At 51.5% G+C, this 6,000-nt stretch overlaps 2 pseudogenes; one reads left to right on the forward strand and one right to left on the reverse strand.

Annotated features, from left to right (window-relative positions):
• LOC119696322 overlaps positions 1-6,000 on the reverse strand; it is a 2,199,709-nt pseudogene that overhangs the window by 1,564,580 nt on the left and 629,129 nt on the right.
• The window catches only part of LOC119696323, a 1,148,804-nt pseudogene that overhangs the window by 565,308 nt on the left and 577,496 nt on the right, over positions 1-6,000 (forward strand).

The following is a 6,000-nucleotide window of genomic DNA, read 5'->3' on the forward strand; positions in this document are numbered from 1 at the left end:
AGCAGGCCCTGCATGCCTTGTTCCTGTGCTAAAAGATCACAGGCGCAGTAAAAATTGAATTAATCCTTTTGGTATTGTGTGGGCAGGCAGAGGCAGGCAGGAGGCAGAGCTGTCAGCAAAGGAAGGGGCCAGCCAGGTGGGGCAGCCAGGGCATGACGACAGCCTGCAGGGACAGAGGCGCAGGGCACGGACACCGTGGCACAGCCTGGGCTGCACAGGGCACAGGGATGGGCAGCAGCTGCAAGGCCCTGACAGAGCCAACTTGGGCAGCACTTGGGCCATGGCTGCTGGCCCTGGGCCTGAGGCTACGAGGGGACAAGTGACCCTTGCAGCCCTGGGGCCTCATTGCCTCCTTGTCCCTGCTCAGCAGCCTGGCAGGGGCCGCCCCATGGTGCTGCCCTTGGCATTGCACATCCCCACATGCCAGTGCCCATCCTGGGAAGAGCCCTGAGCAAGGAGGGAGGGACAGGATCTGCCTTGCCAGGGGCTGGGGCTCAGGCCTTGGCCCTTTGCATTGCTGAAACAGATCCAGCTTTGCTCAGCACCAGAGACACCTTTCACTTGCTTGTCCCCACCTGTCACCACTGCCTCCAGTGTTCTGCTCTACCTGGAACCTGGGGACACGTTCTCAGTTATGTCCCTCAGTGGAACCCATTAAAAATTAAAGAAAGTTTGGACTTTGAATCTGATTTTGAATTCTTGAGAAGTTTTTTGAGCACACTCTGAGGGACTGAGGCTGATGCCAAGAGCACCAAAGCCCCAGAGGGTCATGAAAGTCCTTGTGCTGTGTCTGTGCTGCTGAGCTGGGCCGGGCTCCTGGCCCAGAGGCAGCTCCTGGCAAGGGCAGCGCTGCAGAGAGACAGCTCTGGCCAGGAGCAGCTCCTGTGCACAGCCCAGCAGGGCTGGGGCACTGCCAGGGCAGCTCAGGGACACGAGCAGGGCACAGACAGAGCTCACAGGGGCTCAGCACTGCCAGGGGCTGTGGCATGTCCCAGAGGGGGCTGTGTCACAGCAGCACCTCTGTGGCTGTGTCATAGAGGCACAGAGCAGCTGTGATGTCAGCAAGGGGCTGTGTGACAGCCCAGAGTGGGCTGTGTGAGGTCACAGGTTGGGCTGTGACATCACAGAGTTTGTTGTGTGAGGTCACTGAGCAGCTACAGCATCATAGAGGGGATTCTGTGACATCACAGAGCAGGTTGTGGCATCATGGCATGGCTGTGTGACATCATAGAGCGGGATGTGAGGTCAAAGTGTGTGCTGTGACATTACCGAGTGGCAGTATGACATCACAGAGAGGGTTTTGTGACATCACAGCAGGGGTTGTGACATCACAGAGCTGTCTGTGCCATCATAGAGTAGGGTGTGAGGCCATAGAGCAGATCCTGCCATCATAGAGGGTGGCTCTGTGACATCAGAGAGTGGGTTGTGACATCACTGGGTGGCTGTGTGACATCATAGAGCAGGCTGTGACATCACAGCGTGACTTTGTGACATCACCGAGTTTTCTGTGACATCACAGTGCAGCTGTATGACATCACAGGGGGACATCACAAAGGCATCACAGGGAGGCTCTGTGACTTCATAGGGGGCTGTGTGACATCACATGAAGGCAGTGTGACATCACAGGATTCTGTGGGACATCACAGGGGCTGTGTGAGGTCACTGGGGAGGTCACTCTGCCCGTGTCCCCCTCACAGTTCCCCCCAGAGAAGTCAAACGCTGCTCATGCACAGTGGGGTCCCCTGTCCCCCCAGGTCCCCTGGCCTTGGTGCCAGAGCCTCCCCCAGGGGATGTTCCATGAGATCGACCCTAGAGCCTGACACGGGGACAGGGGCTGGGGCCGTGGGGGTGGGACAGGGGGACTGGAATCCCCCAGCAGTATCCTTGTGTCCCCCAGGGCCAGAGCCTGGGCCAAGGCCTCTTCACCCTGTTACGAACAAGGGCTTGAGAGCGCTGAAAATATCCCCAGCAAGGGATCAGCAAAAAACCAGATTTAATATTCAGTGACAGGAAGGCAAAGTTCCTTGGCAAGAGTCACTCTGCTCCTGACTGGACACTTCAGGCACACCAGGGAAACAAAGCAACAACAAAACCAAGCAAAATCCAGGCAATCATACAGAGAAATGAACAGACAACTGTTCCTTTGAATGTGTGTGTGGGGGGGACAAAAGGACAGTCAGAGCAAAGATAAAAGGAATACTGCCCAAAAGCTTAACACAGCTTAAACTTAACAGGCCTTAACTTATGCCTTAACCTATACTGATACCTTAAACTTCACAGTCTAGCAAAAGAACAGAGCTTAACAGTATTTAACCTAACTTATAACCGATGGCTTTGAAATTTAATGAATAACACTTGGAAGTATTTAACTCAGCTAATAACGTATATTAAACATAACAACTTAGCAAAAGAACAACTCTTAGAAGCATTTCACTTCACTTAGACCTTGTGATTTGACTTACCTACAGGCCTGACTGACTCAGCTATCCCAGGCACTCAAGCACCTCAGAGAGCAGCATTTCTGCCCCATTTCCCCAGCACAGGCACTCCTGTGTGCACACAGACACCAAGACTCAGTGCAAGGGGCCTGTGAGAAATTCCCCTGAGGGCAGGAAATGCTCCCTGTGGATGCTTTGGCATCTCCCCAGCAAGTGAAGGGTTGAGCCTGGAGGAGTGGGGGGATCGGCCCAGGCTCTGTCGTTGTTCAGGGATCCCTGAGTGCAGCAAACGGGAGAGTTCCCGGCTGGGAGAGGCCCCACTCAGAGGGAGTCGCTGGCCCAGGAGAGCTCCAAGGGGCTCCTTTTGGAGCTGTTTGTAGGGCCCCAAGAGAGGGGCTTCAGTCCCAGCAATGGTTCATCCTGGCCACACTCGGCATCAACAGCTTTCTTTGGCAGTGTGAGAACAGGGATGTTGTGCCACAGAGGGAACAAAACCAGTTCCCAGGGCTGCTCCTACAGAAAGCAGGAGCTCCTTGGGCAGCAGCAGAGCCTGGGGCAGCCAGTGTTTGTGATGAGCTGCAGAGGAGCTGAGCCCAGGGGCTGCTGGCCAAGGCCGAGGCCCAAGGAGCATTTCTCAGCTGGCAGGGCGGCCTGAGAAGGGGAGGGGGGAATGCAGCAGCACAGGGCCCATGGAACCAAGGGAGCATTGTGACACTGTGGGGCTCTGTGACACCAAGGGAGCATTGTGACACTGTGGGGCCCTGTAAGACCAAGGGACCATTGTGACACTGTGGGGCCCCATGGAATCATGGGGGCTGTACTGACACTGTGTGGCTCCATTAAATGTAGGGATCATTATGACACTGGGAGGCCCCATCAGACCAAGGGTCCATTGTGACACCACGAAGCCTCATGGAACTATGGAGGCCATTATGACACTTTGCAGTGTCATTGAAACAAGGGACTATTGTGACACTGTGAGACCCGATGGAGCCAAAGGTCCATTCTGACTCTGCAAGGCCGCATGGAACCATGGAGACACCATTAGGACACTTCACTGCCTCATGCAACCAAAGGGCCAGTGTGTCACTGAGGGGCACCATGGAATCATTGAGGCCATTGTGACACTATGAGGTACCATGGACTGGGCAAAACATTGTGACACTGTGAGGCCTTATGGAACCAGTGAGACCATTGTGACCCTGGGGGTCCCCACAGAACCAAGAGGACCATTGTGATACTGTGGGGCCTGGTGAAACCAAGAAGACCTTGTGACACTGCAGGGCTGCATGGAAACAAAGGCCCATTGTGACACTGCGGGGCCTTATGAAACCTAGAGGCCACCGTGACATTTTGGGACCCCATTGAACCAAGGGTCGATTGTGACACTGCAGGTCTTCTTCTAATCAAGGCACCATTGTGATACTTCAGGGCCCCATAAAACCAAGGGAACACAGAACAGGTCTGGCTGGTTTGGCCTCCCCTGGAATGCCTGACTGGTCCAGCTGAACTTGGCATGTTGAGGATCTCTTCTCATCTGCTGCTGAAACACTGGGGCTTCATGCTTTCCCTTCTGTGGGAAAGAACAGTCCTGCTTCTCCAGGCACCCATGGGTGAGATTTGGATTCCACCTCCAAAATTCCTTTAATTGAAAGACTGCTCCCAGACAAAATCTGCCATTGCTGACAAGTCTGGCTGGCCTTGGACTAGCGAGGCTCTCACCTGCCCTCCAAACACTGGAGCTCTGTGCTTTCCTTCCTATGGAAAAGGACTGTCCTTCTCAGCCAGGTGCCCATGGCCACAATTGGGGTTCCACCTCCAACATTGCCTACTGTGAGAGACTGGAGCAGATTGCTGGCTCAAAACATTTCATGTGTGGGGGAGGAAGGGGCAGGTCCAGCCTTGCCCTGCCCTGGAACATCAGTGTTATGTTTGCCTAATTATCCAATCACAAATAAAAAAAAAAAAAAACAGAATTAAATGTAGCTGCAATTTTAATGAAGTTGTTTAGAATATATAAAATTGAATACACTCAAAATACTGACAATATAACTTGGTTAAAATGAGGAATAATCTTGTTCTGATAATAATGCATAAGTAAGAAAATCACAATGGGGTACGGAGTGCAAGGGCTTTGGGACCCCTGCCACCTCATGTACAAGGTCATCAAGTTACAATTCCCCTTTTTATGCTGTGTGCCATCACCATCTCCTCCCATTTTTGATTTGTCACATTCATATTTCCACCCTCATCCTCACCATCATCACGCATGTGCCACCATCCCTTTTAGGTGGTCGCACCACTCTTTGGGGGTCGTCTGAGGAAGGCTTCTCCTCTTCCTCAGGTGTCCTTTCTTTCTCCTTTGGATTACACATGCACACCAAGCTGGTATAGTATGAGCCAAAACTAACATTATATGAGCCAATGCCATGTTCTAACATTAAAGCAATAAATCTCATCCAATTAACATGTTCCTGATTTCCACCCAAGTTCTCCCTCTCTTTCCGATAAATTTAGTAATTGTTATCTCTTACTCTATCCTGTCCTGAACATCTGCAGGGGAAAGAGGGGGAGAGGACTCTCCCCCTCCCTTCTTCCTGGCATTTCACTTTTTAACCATTTTGTTATCACCAAATAATAATTACTGTATCAATATCAATTACTGTTTCAATTTTGTCAGCACGAATCACACCTATTTATCACAAGTATATATTAGGAAAAAGCTTTTACTGGAAAAGTGATAAAGTACTGGAATTGTCTGCCCTGGCAGGTGGGGGAGTCACCATCCCTGGATGTGTTTACAAAAAGACTGGATATAGCACTGAGTGCCATGGTCTAGTTGAGATGGTGTTAGGGCATGCGTTGGACTTGATGATCTTCAAAGTCTCTTCCAGCCTTGTGATTCTGTGATTCTGTGCTTGTGTGACATCACAGACCAGGTTGTGACACCATACAGTAGGCTATGACATTGCTGGTTTACTGTGTGACATCACAGAGCAGGCTGTGACATCACAGTGTGGCAGTATGACATGACAGAGCAAGCTGTGAGGTCACAGAGTGTACTGTGACATTACAGGGTGGCTGTGTTACATCACGGAAGGTGTTGTGACATTGCAGGGTGGTTCTGTGAGCCCACAGAGGTGCTGTTTGACACGCTGAGTTTTGACATCAGGATGTGACATCACAGAGCAAGCTGTGACATTCATTGGCTGGTTGCGTGACATCATAGAACAGGTTGTGATGTCACAAAGTGGGCTGTGACATCACAGGATGGCTGTGTGACATCACAGAGCAGGCTGTGAGGCCACAGAGAAGACTCTGGCATCGTAGATAAGGGCTCTGTGCCATCACAGAGAAGCTGTGTGATGTCACAGAGAAGGCTGAGACATGACAGAGTGGGTTGTGACATCACAGAGCTGACTGTGAAATCCCAGAGTGTGGGAGGACAGATTGTCAAGAGAACACAGATAGTGCTGAAGGCTATCTTGCTCCTGATAAATTGCAGCTGGACTAATTCCCAAAGAGTGGGAAAAGCCTTGCCCTTAATAGGATGTGTTTTATA

This window comes from Motacilla alba, unplaced genomic scaffold (assembly GCF_015832195.1).
Source record: "Motacilla alba alba isolate MOTALB_02 unplaced genomic scaffold, Motacilla_alba_V1.0_pri HiC_scaffold_28, whole genome shotgun sequence".
Taxonomy (NCBI): Eukaryota; Metazoa; Chordata; class Aves; order Passeriformes; family Motacillidae; genus Motacilla; species Motacilla alba.